Source organism: Triturus cristatus, chromosome 2_1 (assembly GCF_964204655.1).
Source record: "Triturus cristatus chromosome 2_1, aTriCri1.1, whole genome shotgun sequence".
Lineage (NCBI taxonomy): Eukaryota > Metazoa > Chordata > Amphibia > Caudata > Salamandridae > Triturus > Triturus cristatus.
The window spans coordinates 1,133,017,439-1,133,035,625 of NC_140581.1; the positions used below are offsets into that span (position 1 = coordinate 1,133,017,439).

At 42.9% G+C, this 18,187-nt stretch overlaps 1 protein-coding gene across 10 annotated transcripts in view; it reads left to right on the top strand.

Annotated features, from left to right (window-relative positions):
* Window positions 1–18,187, top strand: part of WDFY3 (WD repeat and FYVE domain containing 3) — a 1,391,721-nt gene that overhangs the window by 24,654 nt on the left and 1,348,880 nt on the right. Inside the window, exon 1 of one of the 10 annotated variants that reach the window (XM_085636562.1) lies at window positions 1,650–1,734. The exons of the other annotated variants lie outside the window; for them this stretch is intronic. The gene's annotated coding sequence lies outside the window, so the exon portion shown is untranslated. Of the gene's footprint in view, window positions 1–1,649; window positions 1,735–18,187 lie in introns of those variants that run through there. 10 annotated transcript variants of the gene reach the window in all.

An 18,187-nucleotide genomic window follows, 5' to 3' on the forward strand; every position in this document is an offset into this window, starting at 1 on the left:
ACTACACTTACAACGCATGACACTACAACGCATTTTTAAAAACTAACTTTACAACGCATTCCATTACAACGCCTACCATTACAACGCATAATATTACACTACACTATCCAACACTTACCCTACTGTTGCACCCCCTGGAGTTAGAATAGTAATTTTTACCCCTATACTATCCAACACTTACCCTACTGTTGCACCCCCTGGAGTTAGAATAGTAATTTTTACCCCTATACTATCCAACACTTACCCTACTGTTGCACCCCCTGGAGTTAGAATAGTAATTTTTACCCCTATACTATCCAACACTTACCCTACTGTTGCACCCCCTGGAGTTAGAATAGTAATTTTTACTCCTATACTATCCAACACTTATTAAGTAATTTTTACCCCTATACTATCTAATACTTACCTTAAATGCAATTTAATATTATGCGTTGTAATGCTATGCGTTGTAAAGGTAGTTTTTAAAAATGCGTTGTAGTGTCATGCGTTGTAAGTGTAGTGCGTTGTAATGGATTTTGCGTTGTAAAAAATGCGTTGTAAGTGCATGCGTTGTAAAAGTGTGCGTTGTAACGACATACATCCTCCTGATGCTTGGACAGCTGACTTGGGCACAATGCCTTTTTTCTCTGCTCCACTTCTGTGCACACATCTGTTGCTTTCATTGTTGGCTCAGGAAGTCGACTAATGGTAGTGGATAATAATTTCTGGCAAACAACTTATGTCACAGAGGTGATATGTTTTTTTCCTTCATATTCTAATTCTGATACCATTTTCTGCCACAATGGGAAATCTGGATACTCTCAATTGAAGGGATGTGAATGGCGGAATCTCGGCTTAGATATACAAATGGTGAGAATTCATTATTTAGTTTGGAGTATGTTAGTGGGTAATCTAAGATGTTTAAAAGATAATGGGTGAATATAATTATAAGAGGAAAGTTCTAATTCTAAGTTCTCTTTCAGAATCTAATTTGAAGAACAAAATCCCCTTTGAGTCTAAGTGATAAAAGACTCCAGGGTGCAACATTCCTCTATTAATCTCGAGAGCGAAAACGTTATCCAATTGAAACTAAATAGATCACCCGGACATTGGGAACAGTTTGCTTTTTAATTAAAGTATGTATAATCTACTATGATAGTTTACAGTCAATACTTCATAATAACAAAGAATATTGATCAAATCTTTTTTGATTATTCCAGCAGATTATATCAGCTGGTTTATCTTTACTCCATCAAACAGTGGGAGTACCACTCACTAAAGTGCTGTTGCACCGGTGAAAGTAGTGTATGAGTGATGTGAGATTAGGCAAAAACCGTTTAAAAAAATATTTTTATTGTTGAATGATTGAAGCACTTATGAACAATAATAGAACATATATATTTCGAGACAGTCTTGTGATGTATATTTTAAAATGACTGTATAATCAAATTAATTTATATACATATGAGCTAATGGTTTGTTAGAATATTTGAATGGAAACTTTTCACGATTTATAAAAACTGAAATTTAGTATAATGACTTGATTCATTTATAGAAGTGTAACCCATCTGATAGACTGTTATATTTTATTCTGACCCCATATTAGGCAAGAGTAAAGCCAAGCTTAAGGAGAAAATATCTTTTCTTGTCCGTCCTGCTGAAGGTGGTTTAATTGAGAACATACCACTGAAACGCGTCGACGCCTATTCTTTTCGTTAGATTTGGACAATTCAGCAGTGTAAAAAAGACAGGAAAGTAAGACCCATGCTATCTGCTGTATATAATGGATCCGGATTAACGTATAAATTACAGTTTGTCTGTTTGTTCTCCTTTAGAGATATCACATTTATTGTGAACTGTGTCTCTGGTAGCATATGTTTTAAAAAAAAAAGTTTTTAATATTTCCTTGTCATGATATAAATTGTACAACTAGACAGACTTTTATGATTAAAAAGACATATATTTTTTATAAATTGGCTTCATAAGTGCTTTAATATATTCATAGTGAACATTAAGAAGTTTTTGGTTGGCTGGGTATCACTGATGTGTGAATGATACCGAATTGTCTTTGACCAAAGGAAAAACCTTTTTTCTAACTACTCTCATGAGCAGCCAAACTACACCTAAATCATGATTTAATACTGTAGTAAAACCTGTCTTCTTTCAGTTTCCCGTAATTAGGAAGTTGCTAAGTCTGTTATCCCTACTGTGGCAGTAGTAGTGATGGCGTGTGCAGCACTTAAGTTCATATTTCATTACTACAATTCATTGGGCCTACTTGAGCGTCTTTATGCCAATTATGCAAAGCTCATCAATGGGGAACCATATGTTTTTTTCCTTAGAATCTATATGAAGCGCCAAATCCTAGAGGATATCCGTATTCTTCAGCATCTGCCAGTCTCCATGATTATGTTTAAGTATTCTTTAATGATCCACAAATCTTTACATTACTTACAACGAACATGCCTGTTTTCCAAAATTAAAAGTACGTGCATGAATCCTGGCCTAGATCAGCTGCTCTTGATGCCATATGCTAAATTAAGTAAACTCGTTACAATAGGATACCAGTATTGAGATCCCTATGCTGCTTATTTAAGGGTTAATGGATCGTGAAAGGCTATAAAATCCATTGCTAAGCAGTAAACTAATTTGACCCCAGGATGTTATTTATATGCCTGTATTAAAATTAACTCCTTGGGATAGTAGACACAGTGGTCTTTAGAGTGATGTAAAACACATAGACCACTAAAACATAAACTATGCTAAAATGTCTACCCCAATAATACCAGCATGCGTTTAATCCCACCATCAGGCGTTTACCCTCCAATATGCGAGGACTGGTGATGGAATATTAAAATTCATATTGCTACAGTCGGGAAAAGCGTGCTTGGTTACTTTGGGGGATTTTGAACAGATTAAAATGTAAGCAAATATATTTGTGTGGTATATCTAGGCAATATTCTTCAATTATAGCTGTTTGCATGGTGCCAGTTTCTGCTTACATAAACACACAGAAAACCGACAACTACACCACCACCATTAACTCCGTGACACCTGCATCGCAAGGTATCCGTTTCGCAGCCTTGACATAAAGTTCCAGCCAGAGTGCTCTTTCTAGCAACATTGCTAGATTTCCCAAAGAGATACCTTTGAAAGTTGGGATGTTCCTGTTCTTACACCATGCTTATCGATAGTCCAGTTCTGTGTGCATATTCTGTTTCAAAAGATGACCATGTTGCTACTGCCAATTCATTTCACTTCCGATGTGCAAGGGTCGTGGTCTGCACGCTCACTGGGACTGTCTTGTAGATGGTTGGAAGAAGCACATTGCCCTCCGGATCCTGATCAAAAATGTAATGGTGTCGCCAATAAAGTCTGTTGTCAAAAAAAAAAAAAAAAATGTAATGGTGTCTGCTCAGAAGCAGATATGCAGGGGAATTGTCTTCCCTGCAGTGGGTGTACATGGGTTGGTTTTTGCTATGCATTGGTTACACAAGGGTTTGTCTCTCCCTCGCGCCAAGTGTCCGTGGGACGGTCCCTGTCTTGCATTGGGCATACTAGAGATGGTCTCTGCAGTGTAGTGGGTGTAGAGAGAATAAGCTCTGCCCAGCAGTGAGTATGTAAGAGTATTGTTTGCCCTGCAGTGGGCGTACATGTAATGTCTGTTCTGCAGTGGGTGTACGTGGGAAGGTCTCTACCCTGCAGTGGATGTTCATATAGCATAATCTGTTCTGTAGTTGGTGCCCATGTAAGGCCCTCCTGCAGTTGGTGTACAAGGTGCAGACTCTGTCCTGTAGTTGGTGTTCAAAGCTTCGAAGGAGCGTTGTCCCACTGGCTCGCAGCCAGCAGGTGAAAAATAAAACTATATTCTATCTTTGTTTTATTTTTCACCTGCTGGCTGGGCCAGCATGCGTAGGGAGGGACAGGGCTGGAGGCATGGGATGGGGGAGGAGGACAGGGTTGTGCAGTTCTAAGTGCGCATGTGTTTGGCCGACTGTCCTATGCTGACCAAACACACATGCGCACTTCGGTTTCTCCAGCCAGGCTGTATTGAACAGCCGGGTTGGAGAAACAGCATAGACACCCTGTCCTGAGTGGAGCATCAAACCAGCCCGCTCAGGCCAATCCCTGCACTGCACTCATAGCATTAGAGCAGCACGGGGATTGCACAGAGTCTGTGATGCTGTCCCAGTGTCTGCTGGGACCAGGAAGAACACAGAGGCTCGATGCGACTCGGGAGGTGGCCGGCAGCTTCAGGTAGGTTCCTTTAAAAAAAAAAAATATTAATTATTATAAACCCCCCCCCCCCCCGTACCTCCTCCACCCGCGCTCCCCCTGCACCCCTCCACCTGCCCTACCACTGGTTAAAAGGCAGTCTCTGTATTGCTGTTAGTATACAAAAGGTGTGTTCTGCATTACTTTTGGTTTGCAGAGGATGAGTTGTATCTTATAGTTGGTGTACAAATCACTTTTTTGCTCTTACAGTTGATGTATAAGAGGAGACCGCTAGCTTCCCTTCATGCACAGTGAATCCTTCAATCCTGTAGCTGGTCTACAAGGAACTGCTCTTTTCTTGCTCTTGGTGTTGCGCTTTATGTAGAAGGTGCAACCTCTAATATAGAACTGAACAAAAAAATCAGTGAGCAGAGCACAGAACATCTCTATCACAGTGTGATTAGAACTAAGGATATACTCCTGAAGAGGCATCTTTTGATGGCACATGATCTCTCAATTGATACTATTCGTGCATATTGCTGGAGTCCCAAGTCTCTCAGTCTTCTCTGCTTATTTGTGTAGTGCCGTTGTTGCTGAAGGCCACTTCGCAGTACCACGTAAGACAACAATGCATGGTCATAGATGATAGAAATGGAACATTACAAGTAAAGTAGCGTATCTAGAAATGGACATTCTGAAAATCTGTAAGTAAGACAGATCAAGTAGAACAGTATCATAGAAGATACTAGCTTTAACAATTTCTAAGAAGAGTCTTAATTTTTGTTTTAATTATTTGAAGTCTTGAGAAGAGGTGGAGGGGTCATTCCACAGGGCAGGAGCTAGAAAACTGGTAATTTGGCTGTCTTGATGATAAGTCTTTGATAATATAAGTGTTCACAGTGATTTTGAGGGAAGTAAACCTTGAAGGACTAGTTTTCCAAAAGACTTTCATGACGCCAGAGTATACGGAAGGGATCATTGCGTTGAATATATAACCTGTGTAGATCCTTTATTAGGAGGTGATGTGACCCAGAATATCTGATGGTGAATGATTCTGGAAGCATAATACTGCAGTAGTTTTAATTTGAGACTGCATTTCTTAGGGAGTCTCATAGGTAGAATTTGCAAATCTAGTCTAGACCATGTGATGGACCGATAATGGCTTTCCTTCTCTTGAATGAAACCGGTCCGTTTCATTGGGGTGCACCACTTGGTAACATGTTTTTGATGTTTATTGGATTTGAGAAGGCTGGGTGAGTGAGTTGAGCAGTCTTAAGTGGATAACATGCCACCTGTGCACAGTTAATGCATGCAAATGTATGTCATAAACAGTAATTCAAATGCCCTTTATGGGGCCATTAAATAGTTTGCAGATTTCGCCTTAGGATGAACATTCAGAAAACATAGTGTCTACACATTGGATTGGAAGCATTCTGCAATGATCATTTGGTGGGTGGAGCGTTTGGGGGAAATATCAGATCTTTGACAAATGTTTCTCAGTCGTTAAATCTTCAGGTAGTTTCTCATCACCTTTTAAACATTTTTATGTGGATCTTCTCAGTTAATGTCAAGTCTCAACATCTCTAATCCAATCCTCTAACTTTAAAAAAAATCTTTATTTATCGAGATGATGTATGTTTAAAAATAATCATATTAGAATATTGATTGTAGTACTTGTTGCACAAAACCTCTGACGTTTCAGGCCTGCTGGTGGATTTTGTTGTCTTCATTAATAATCTTCTGGGTGCCCTAGTGTTTCTCTTGACTTAATACTGCTTTCTGGTATCTTGTGTTATGTACAACACCCAGGGTTTGTCCCTTATTGTTTCATTATTTTCTTCTTTGAATTTGCAGCCTTTTTTATCTAGTCGAGGCAGTATGACGGTGAGCCATTTACTCTCTGCGAGTTGTCTCCGATTGTCTTTGGTAAATTGGGAAAGTGTAAATAAACGAATTTGTAAGTGTAGTCCACTGAATCTCAGCTTGCTCTAAAGATGTTTAGGGAGTTTCAGTTAAGTGTGAAAATGTGTGACGTTTAAATTCTTTAAATTGCAGAGCCACAGATCTTGCCTGAATTGTCTTGTGAGAATGAGATGGTGGTGGTGTGTCTGTATTTGACTACTGGAGGTTCCAGTATAATGTTTTGATGAAGTATTGCATCAAGTTACTGGCGTTGGTTATACTTTCGTCCTTCACAACAGACATTAAGGACTTCATCTATGCTTCATACAGTGCCTGTTTTCGTAACCTCCTTAGAAGTGTCCTCAATCCCATATCAATCATTCAAACTGGATTTGTATATTGCGGCTAATCACTCTTGAAGGTATCCAGGCGCCAAGGGTGCTGCTGCAGGGGGACTCAGTTGAACAGCCAGGTCTTGAGTTCTTTTCTGAATTTCAGCAGAGATGTTGAGGTCATTCTTGTATTTCGCAGCGAGGTAGTTGAAGGAACTTCCTCCACTGTTGCTGCCAGTAATGCAAGGAGTGTTGGTGAGGCAGAGGGAGATGACGTGCAGATGTCTGGAGGGAAGGTGGAAGTTAAGGCGGTGGTTAATGTAAGCAGGTCCCTGGTTGTGGAGGGATTTTAAGGTGTGGATCAACATCTTCAACTGACATCTCTTCTGAATGGGAAGCCAGTGGAGCTTCTTGAGATGGGGGGTGATGTGGGTCCATTTAGGAAGGTCTAAGGTGAGTCTGGCCGCTGAGTTCTGAATTATTTGCATTTTCTTGAGGAGGTGTGAGGTGATTCCTAGGTAGAATGCATTGCCATGGTCCAGTCAGCTGGTGATGAGCGCTTGTGTGACAGTCCATCTGGTGTTTATGGGGAGTCACGTTAAGATATTTCATAGCATGCAGAGGATGAGGAAGAAAGGGGTTGAAACTGTGTTGATATGTCTTTTGATGGTGAGCTTACGGTCCAGTAGAATGCCATGGTTGCGAGCATGGTTGGTTGGAGTGGGTGAGGGTCGTAGTTCGGGACGCCACCAGGCGTTTTTCGCAAAGATCGGTACTTCAGTGTTGTGTGTGTTGAGTTTTAGGCAGTTGTCTCTCATCCAGTCGCCAATGTTCGTCATGCACCTACGGAAGTAGGTCAGGGTGGCGGCTGGTTCTTTTAATAGTCAGAGGATGAGCTGAGTATCTTTGGCGTAGGATATGTTCAGTACATGGTATCTGACGAAGTTGACCATTGAATTCATGTAGGTGTTGAACAGGATAGGGCTGAGGGATGAACCTTGAGGGATGCAGCTGATTGTGTTATTAGGTTCTGAGGTGAAGGGAGGAAGGCACATTCTCTGGGTTCTTCTGGTGAGAAAGGAGGCGATCCACTTGACAGCGTATCCTTGGATTCCAATGGCTTTCGGTCAGGGTGTGGTGAGATACTGCTGCTGAGAGGTTGAGGAGGATCAGGGCTGCCGTCTTTCCTTGGTCTGTCTGTGGCTGCAATCAGGGTGGTTTCAGTGCTGTGGTCGATGCCTAATCCAGATTGGGAGATGTCCAAAAGATTGTTATTCTCCAGGTGTTCTGTGAGTTGGCAGTTGATGGCCTTCTCAAGGACTTTGACGGGAAAGGGGAGCAGAGATATGTGGCGGTATTTCTTGAGTTCGCTGGGCTCGGTGGATGGTTTTCTTGAGAAGGGAGGCTTGACTTCTGCGTGTTTCCATTCTTCGGGGAAGGTAGCTGTGGTGATGGATGCGTTGAAGATGGCGGTGAGCTTGCTACTGATCCTATTACTTCCGTGGTTAAATATGTAATGGGGACAGGGGTCCATGGGTGCTCCTGAGTGGACGGAGTTCATGATGGCTGTGGTGTCTTGCGTGGTGGGCTGGTCCCAGGTGGTTAGCAGGTGGTGGTATTCCTCATTTGTGGGGGTGAGGTGACTGAGGTTTTCAGTGGGTTGGGTTCAAACTTTCCGTAGATGTTGGAGATCTTGTCATAGAAGAATTCTACCAGGGTGTCGCAGAGTTCCTGGGAAGGCATGATGACGTTTTTGGTGGCTGAGGGGCTGGAGAAATCTCCGATGTTGAAGAGTTCCTTGGTGTGTTTGGAGCTTGCTTTGATGCAGTTGGCCAGGGCGCTTCTTTTTGTCTCTTTCAGGAATTGGTGGTATCGGTTGAGGGCTGTTTTGAATATGATTCGGTCCATGGGCTCCCTGCTGGTGCGCCATTTCCTTTCAAGACATTTGCAGGTGCGTTTCATGGTTCCTAGTTCCTTGGTGTACCAGCTGGCTTGCTTGGTGGGGCTCAAGTTTGGTGGGTTTGCTGGGGGCGACTGTCGGCACAGTCTTTGATCCAGTCGGAGACGTTCTTGACAGCCTATCTGGCTTGGTTGTGGTGTGTGGTTTTGAGGGCGTCAGTCCATTGGCTCTAAAAGACCTTTTTCCTGGTGCGATGTGAAATAATGGGAAGCTTGGGGGCTCTGCTGGGGGACCACTAGATGGTGAAGTGGATGATGGTGTGGTCTGTCCAGGTGAGCTCGGTGACATGGTTGTTCTTGACTCTGTCGATGTCCAGAAAAATGGAGTCAAGTTTATGTCCTGCGATGTATGTAGGGTTGGTGACAAGTTGGGTAAGACCGATGTTGCTCATACTTTCGAGGAGGTTGGCCTTGTTGGTATCATTGGAGTTGTCGAGGTGAAGATTGAGATCACAGAGGAAGATGTCGTTTTGGGAGTCGATGGCAAGCGTCACGAGGAAGTTTGGAATAGCGTTGCAGAAACTGGAGCGACAGTCTGGGGGTCTATAGGCGATGGTGCCTATGTTGGTGGAGTTGAAAGTTGAGGCGAACATGATCAGGGTGATGCAGTCTGTGGTGGTGTTGCATTTGATGGTTGCCTTGTGGATGATTGTGATTAAACCTCAATGCTTGTTGATGCGGTCTCTGTGTTCAATCTTGTAGCCGTCAGGTGTAGCTGAGACGTTGTCTGATGCAGATGCGGGATTGAGCCAGGTCTCGGTGAGGAACATGATGTCAGGGTGAAAAAGGTGATGGTGTCCCAAATCTCGGTGCATTGAGCTGGAGGCAGTGGAGATGGTCTGGGGTGGTTGAAGTAGGCTTTGTGGGTGGTAGTGGTGGTGATCGTCGTCGCTGCTCGTGCTGGTGCTTCAATGTTGCAGGCAAAGAGGCAGTTCTGGCAGGTAAAAGGTCCTACTGTGGATCGGAGGGAGGTGCGGCAGCAATTGTTGAGGAGTCCTGGATCCTGGGTCCAGGGTTTGGAGCTTGGCAGGAGTGTATCTTTGGGTGGCAGTCGAGCCAGGGTTTTTGGTGTGGTCAAGGCACGGACAGGCTTGCCTGTGGCGCACCTTTGGCGCGTCCGCTGCCGCCTCAATAGGTAGTCCTGGGAGGTGGGAGGGGCTAGCAGAAGGCAAAAAGCAGGAAGGAGGGAATGGGAGATAAACGTCAAGAGCTTGCGCAGAACACACCAGGAACAGAAAGTTAGCAGAAGTACAGTACAAGAAAAGTTAACAGCAACGGCGCAATAGAATAAAAAGAAAAGAGAAAAGTTACAGCGCAATTGACGGACTGGCAGAGTAATGGCCATAGTGATGTGTTTTTTTGGACACAGCATCAAAATGAGAGAAGTTGGTTCATTAGTTAATGCGATTAAGAAGACCTGCGTTCTTTAAATGATAAAGAGGGCAAGTTTTGTTTTTGCACACATTTACAGTTGCATGATTCACGGGTCTTGTGTGAAACATGCTGACATCTGAACGGTAAATTAATTAATTAATGTTTTTGAGATGAAGGAATGCCTCCACTTCCACGGTTCATCTGGTTTTCGGTGAGAAGCATATAACCTGTTGGAAACACATCAGTAATGTCTGATCGTAACCAGTTTTAAGTCGGCCATTTAAAGTGTTTTTGGTATGTGAGCTATGAGATCATGTAGTGATGTGTTTTTTGAGACCGAGCATACTTTAATGAGCGTGCATCTGATGTTAGAAATGTGCTCATCGTCTGACTGGGCGATGTAAGGTTGTTGGTAGGTATGTTTGTTTTTTGGGCTGCTCTGGAGAAAGAGAGGAATGCTTGTTAGGAGTAATTTGTAATAGGGCATTTGCTTGATAACAAGGGATCCTTTGTGCGAAGGAAAATAATATACTCTCATCCTACCCAGCCTATGTTGCAGGGTGCTGAATGATTAGGCTGAATATTGCGCCACATGGCTGCCAACCTTTGGATATTAATAAACAGGAATATAAAGTTCAAAAGGTTTACTGACATTAGCATTTATGAGTTTCAGTAGTGCTTATGATTCACTCTCTCTCCGAAAGTTTATGGACTCCGCTCATTAATCTCTGTGACCTGTTCCATTGGATTTGCTAGGCTTTTTTTTCTCCCCTCCCCAACAAAAGATTTTGACAGAGGCTTTGGGACTGCCAATCAGCAGGAGCGCTGTTAATTTTTGGCGAATTGTTGATATTTTCTAGCACACAATCAGTCTGTCAGTCCAGGCCACATAAAATAATCTAATGAATTGACCAAACCAAAGACCATACTGTTCATCAAACGGGTCAAACTGTGATGATTCAAAACTTTTATCTGTAATTGGGCAGTGCATGTGTAGATGATCAGAAATATGAAAAATTGTAAGAAAAGAAGCTAGAGGAGATTCAGTGGTAGAGAGTCTTCCTGTCCATCCGTGATCTTGTAACTGTACTCCTCACCATTTTATGAATTGATCCATTTCAAAACACTTTTTTGTTCATAAAGCTCTGCCACTCTTTACTGTCTTTCACATCAAGATGTTCCTTCCTTACCTATTTGCCAGACAAGTACCATTGGCCTTTGACAACCTGCTGGCCTTTTTCTGGTCAAGTAAAATGGTTTCAATTGAAGATACCTCATTTGCAAAGGTCATCTGTCTGAAATATTGCCTCCTTGATCTCAGGCTGGTAGGTAACTTCCTGTGATTGTACATAAGCTGAAATCTAGCTCTTCATATTGGCCTACTGCTCAGCCATGAGCTAGGGTGCAGACTGCACACGTTCAGTAGATTTTATCTTCTTCAGTCAACCCACATAGAAGTGCCCTGATGCAGCTATTTGGTGGTAAGTATTATATAAAAATCTGGGTCCTGAATCTCGGGTAGCAAATATTGAGAGAGAGAGAGAGAGAGAGCGCTCACTGACAAAAACACAGGTTTCAGGGGCGTTCTAGTTAGTTGGACATTTCACTCGTACAAAACCAGTGAAATTCGGACATTTAGTTAGTTCAGCTAACTATATCTCGCGCCCCCGCAATGCACTGCTGATGACGTCACATATTACATCACTCATGACATGGTCAGTGATATCACTGATGACATCTCAAATGACATCAGCCAGTGAATATTTTTTTTCTGTAAAGTTTAAATATGTTTTATATATATTTATGCCAAGGTGTATTGAACAATGAGTGGGTGTATAAGTGTCTGAATGGATTATTTACTAGGTGCGTAACTGTCTGTATAAGTGAGTGATTAAATGTGTCTTACTGAATGCATGGGTTAGTGACTAAACTGTAAATGTCTGTATCAGTCTGTCAGTTGGTGTGTAAGCGGTTGCATGGGTTGGTGAGTAGCTAACTGAGTGTCTATATGAGTTACTGATTGGTTGTCTGACTATCTGTATGGCTGCCTGACTTTCTGTGTGGGTGAGAGATGTGTGACTCTGTGCATAGATGTGTGAGTGGATGATTCACTGGGTGTATGGGTTCAAGAGTGCATCTGTGATGGACTGTATGGGTGGGTGAGTGTGTGTATGGGTGGGTGGGTGAGTGAATGGATGTCTAAGTAGTACATGTGTGAGTAACTACGTATGTGAAAGGCAGTATATGTGAGTGTTGGAGTATATAAATGACTATATGTGAGAGTGAGTGGCTGTATAGGTGAGTGTGTGCTTGTATCGGTGATTGTATAAGAGCGCAAGTATGTGTTAGTATCTATATGAGTAAGTGAGGTGGTTTGTGTATAACTGTATAACTGTATAGGTGAGTAAATGGGAGTGTGATTAATTTTTTACATGACTGACTAGGTGTGTGAGTAACTATGGATGATTGACGGTGTGTGAGTGTCTGTATAGGTGTATGAGTTCATATGATAGACCTGTACTGATGAGTGACCGAAAGTATGACTGACTGTATTGGTGAGTGAGTGGATGAGTGTGTAGACCTAAGACTCAGTGAGTGGGTATGTAGTTATTGGTGTTGGAGTGTCTATGGTTTTGAGAATGGCAGTCTGTAATTTAGAGTGGGTGTATCGAAGGTTAAATTAGGGTGTGAGAAGATGCATCAGATTATCACTTGGATGATGTCATCAGTGATGTCATTTGAGATGTCATCAGCAGTGCATTAAGTTATAGGTAGCTGAACTAACTAGAACGTCCGAATTTCACTGGTTTTGTACGAGTGGAATATCCAACTAACAATAACGTCCCTGAAATCTGTGTTTTTTTTCAGTGAATTGCTATGTTTTTTTTAATGCTAATTTCTAACTATAACGTCCCTGAAACCTATGTTCTTTCCAGTGATTTTCAAAGGTTTTTTTAAATGCTAATTTCTAACTATACCTACAGAGGTAGGACGTGCAGAAAGAGGAAGAAAGGCACAGAAAAAAGCAACAGAAATGCAGAAAGAGGCAACAGAAGTCCAGAAAGACGAAGAAAGGTGCAGAAAGAAGCAAGAGATGTGCACAAAGAACCGACAGAGGAGCAGAAAGAGGCCTTGTTGCAAAGTCATCCTGTGCCCCCAGCTTTTTGCTGATGGGTACTGGTGGTAACTGACTGAGTAACCACGCCTAGAGCCAGTGCTATGCTGAAAGACACTTCTAATTCAGTGAAAACACCTACATACACAAGGGAACACTATGCGTTGGGGTACCCCTGTGATTGGCATGACCTCCTCTGTAAGGCCCTAGTACATAATAGGGCAGGGGGATTAAAACGACCTCTATGCCAGAGGTGCAGAAAGACGCTTCTTTAAGTAGTAGTCATATTTGCAGAGTGGTGGAGAAAGGATGCTGGGCCTCCGACCAGCGCTCAGGAATTCCGCTGCATAGGACTTGGACAAGGTACCAAAAGGGCTTCTCGGCTCCGAAAGTCCCTCTGGAGTAAATTGAACTTCATCCCCCATCCCGTAGTCTGCCAGGGGGCGCGTTTGCAGAGTGTTGGAGAAAGGGGGGGCATGTCCTCCTTAGACCTTTTATCAATCCCACTATGTGGGACTTACTGCAGGTAACAAGAGGGGTAGTTGGCCACCAACGACATCCTTGGGGGCCAACTACCCCTCCTATTACCTCCAGTAAGTCCCACACAGCAGGATTGCTAAGTTCTCATAGCAGACCACGCCCCCTTTGCCCACCACTCTTCAAACGCGCTCCCTGGCGTGCTCTTGGATGGGGATTGAAGTCCCCTTCACTGCTGGGGGTCCTTTAGGGGCCAACTAGCCTATGTCTTACCTCCAGTAAGCCCCACACAGTGGGACTGCTGAGAGGTGGACAAAGGCCACGTCCCCTTTCTCCACCACTCTGCAAACGTGCCCCATGGTGCGTTTTTAGTTGGGGAATTAATTCCCCTTGAATACGGAGGGTCCCGGGGGGCCATGTAGCCCACCAGGTACCTCCAATATGTGCCACAGAGCTGGATTGCAGAGAGGTGGTCCGAGGCCACGCCCCCTTTTTATACTACTCTGCAAACGCCCTTCGTGGCGCACTGTTGGTGGGGCGATGAAGTCCACTTGTGTACTGAGGACTGTCGCCGCCCTCGTCCTTAACCACAACACTTCCAGTTGTCAAACCGCTCCTGCTTGTTGGGAGATCAGCTTCCATTTCTTTTCCTGCCGGCAGGCACGTAGACGAGTAAGTGATGAAAGCATTGCTCCTGCAAGCAGAGAGCTGCATTTCCATCAACTCCCTGGGTGCAGGACCAATGCGGGCTTCCGCAGGAGGCGGGGAGCCGGCTGAGACAGCGGAGGGCCTGGAGGCCGCAGTTTCCTACATGCACACTTGGTGTCTTGAATTGGGGCCAGGGCACCCAGGGAGACGTGGCCGGGCTCCCGGGTCCTCTGGGTTGAAATCGGCCCAGGGAGGAGGTCCATGCAACCCCCGCCTCCATTGAATTTCGGCTGTGCCCCAGGGGATGGGCTCTCATGGGCCGAAATATGCCCAGAGAGGGGGCCGCGCTGCCCCCCCTCCCTGTTTTTCTCAGTAATATGCAAAAGGTCTTTCCACTTTTCTCATGTTGATGGATAGCTTAACGAAAGGCCCTCAAGCTCTTTTCCAGGGGATTTTGGTGATGTGTTATTGATGCAGAGGAATACAAGGACATCACCACCCAACAAAGAAGCACTTATTTCATTCAGTTAAATTGAAGTACCCCTGTTTGATGGAGATTCACCTCTTTGTAGTCTCGTTGTCTTCTCTTGCCAAGGATTTACTTTGACACAGATTTGTGGATGAAGACGCTAAACACATTGCCGAAATTACATGCACACTTCGTGATCCTATGCATAGCTGTAGTATAGAATATGCATAGACATTTTTCCAACGAGGTAACACTTACTAATTAGCCAAATGAAAGAACTCCAGTTGGATAGACATTTTCAGCAAAACTAAGGACTATTATGGGGAAAAATAAGGTCAGATTTTGGCCCTGGTGTTTATTTCACAGAAATTAAACCTCAACGGGAAGCACTCACAAATATAAACATAGCAGGTGCCTCAGTTGAAGCTCCACTTCAGTAAAGGCAAAGAAAGTGTGTTTCCTCCCTTATTCCACATTTAAAAATGATATGAAATCCTTAATGGAGGTGAATTTATTGTTGATCTATTGGAGCACAATCTGATGTGTAGTGACAGTGCTGAGTGGTTTCTTTCTTGTTGTCTCCTGGTGCGAGCAGAGTTCATGGTTCTCCCTTTTAAATATCCTAAGTATGCAAATGCCCAAAATGCATAGCACCACTCACACACCCACTCACGCACCCACAGACCCACACAGGCACCCACAGACCCACACAGGCACCCACAGACCCACACAGGCACCCACTCAGACACTCACAGACTACTCACAAACCCACATAGTCACTCACAGACCCAGGCACTTGCTCACCCACTCACACCTTCACACAGGTACTTAGCAACACATACACACTCACACACTCACATACACACTCTCACACAGGCACTCACAGACCCACTTGCCGACCTACACAGTCACTCACTCAGCCACTATCAAAGGTGACAGGTTACAGTTGGGGTTAAAAAGTTAAAACAAAAAAAAGCCTAGAAATTCTCTGGGAAAAAACCAAAGGTTACAGTGACTTTATAGTTAGGCTCAGATGTCACTCATACAGAACCACTAAAATTCAGCAGTTATAGTTACCTGAACTAACTATAACTTACGCCCCCGCAATGCACTGCTAATGACCTCACATATTACATCACTTATTACATGGTCAGTGACATCACTCGTGACATCACTCATGACATCATCCAGTGATTGTATTTTGTAAGAGTTTGATTGTCAAACATATATACAATGCCACTACCAAAGTTAAATTAGTGTACTTGTTGTACTACTAATGAGTAATCAAACATAAAATAGGTGTGCGACTGTGTGTATATCTGTGTGTGAGTGGGTGTCTAAGTGGCTGTATGGGTTTGTGAGTGGCTGTATGCCTAGCATATAAATGTAGCATATAAAAGGAGGCTAAGGTTTGGAGGAGGGGAGGGTTCGATGGAAGGTTTAGGAGTTGTGCTTATCTTCATGTGAAGTCCATGGCAATTTTGTAATAACTAAAAACACTATGCAGCTACAGAGACAATTGCAGGGCTGTGTGTCGATTGACACATACCTATTCACACCCGTCAGAAGTCCGCAACTCCATCAGTCAGTCAAGTGGGTGGCATCAGTTTTTCGATTCACACATGTGCCATCTTGCTCCAAAAAGTGTTTTTGCTTTTTAGGCACATCATTCATGCCTATCCCATATTGCACCAGATTCAGTTACTGCTAGGCGGACTCCATTTGCTGTTCCCCAAAAGTAATTGGCAAAGTGTTACAATTACTTTTTGGTTTTCGGGCCTGTAGATTACAACATGTGCATCCTGTGTAACTATTACACATAATAAAGCACAAGCATAAAACACAGCATTCTGTCCCAAATGGTAGTGCGGTGGTTGTGCTATCTGCTTTAGAAACCACAGCAAAGCCGCCTTAGTTTTCTATTTTGATGTTTTTTAAATTGAGGTTGGAAATCTCTACTATATAATGTATAAAAGATAATTAATAGAGAGGTAGTTCGCTTGGTTAATGTGCCTGGTCCTGCAGCCTTTGCGCATCTTGCTGGGCAGTGGTTCGAATCCTAGTTGGGCCAACTCAACATTTTAACACTCTGAGGTCCATAAATTCCATGTTATTCATTGATTGTGTAATATAAACACCTACTGTTAACCACATTATCGCTGTTTTCTGTCCTCTTGTTTTTCCAAATATCTTGCCATTTCCTTTTGACCTTTATAAGCAAATAGTAATTCAGGCCCTTCAAAAGTCAGTCACATTTCATAAAAATTTCAAATGTGGTAGGCAGAACCTGGGTTTAGCTTTTTATTTTTCTGTAGCAGAGACAACACATTTCCTATAGAAATAAAATGGGAAATGCATCTTTTATGAATACCTCTTATAACTTATTTTCCCCTCGCAAGGTTCTGCACAGATCTTGATATGCCAACCCTTAGCCAGTTTTTCTAGGGGTTTATCAATTTCATACAGATCCGTCCAAACAATGTAATTGGCAATCTAAAATATGCATTTTCAATGGAAAGTGCAGCTGCACCATAAGTAAAGTCCCTATTTCGTACTCAGTAATATATCTATCACTCCGTTTAAAAGTACAAGTAAAGTTCTTGTCTGCACATGGATTTTTCCAGTGCTGTCCACCACTGTCTGATTGGGGTAGTGGGATTCGCTGTCTGCCCCCCAGATATCCATGTGCACGTTTATAAGGTTTGATAGATTTAGAGTAGACAAAATGTACATGACTAACTTGGAGCATTTGGTCTCTGGAACTGGACCTGCCCCACAACATCATAATCGGAGAGTGACGTGGAGTCTTTGTGAGCAATACTGAATGTCTGCGGAAAGATGGCATGCACAGTTTTTGATGTACAACGCAGTCTGTGCTTTCTCATAGAAGCAAACCTGGGTTTAATAGAACTATTTGTAGCAATTGTTTTTTATCTTTTTGAAACCCAGTTATGTGGGTGAGAAACTGCTGTGGACATGCCCCCATTAAAAAGTGCAATGCCGGGCATTGCATTAAACAAGATGGAAAGTGTAGCGGAAGTAATTTTTGCCCATGGGTTTTTGTCACAAAATCAACACAATTCTGCCAGATTAAAGACCAAACAAGAAATTATAGTTTTTAAAAAATTCTTCTTATAATGGGGATGCAGGTCCTCATTTTCAAAGAAGAATCCAACTGCTACCTGAATGCTTGAAATCTTTGCGATTTTATTTAGCGACCTTGATAAAAACAGGTCAAGTGAAACTTTCAAGCATTATAAACATTGCACAAAATGCTGTAAATGTGTGTAACTTTGTTAGTTTTGATTCGAAACGTCGCGAAAATAGCAGACTGATCAGATTTAATTTATATTAATTACTACACCTAAATATTCAGTTCAAAGTATAGTGATACAAGCAGGGCTGGCTTTAGGGGGATGCGACCGAAACCAAGCTTGGTGGGGGCGGGGGACACTGTTTAGAAATAAGTAATGGGTTTAAAAGTACCTGCTGCAGAGTTCCTTGTGTATCCAGCAATTTCCTACACAATGTCAAAGTAACTATGATGATTAATGTTCCTGCTGGGGAGAGATCCTTTGTTTAGTGGTAGTTTTGACTCCTCCAAATGTAGTGCTGGGTGTTGGTATTGCTGCTGCAAAGAATATGTACCATGCATATCACTGAACTGTTTTTATGTGGACAGCTCAGTGGGTTACTGATTTTTTTTTTTTCACAGAT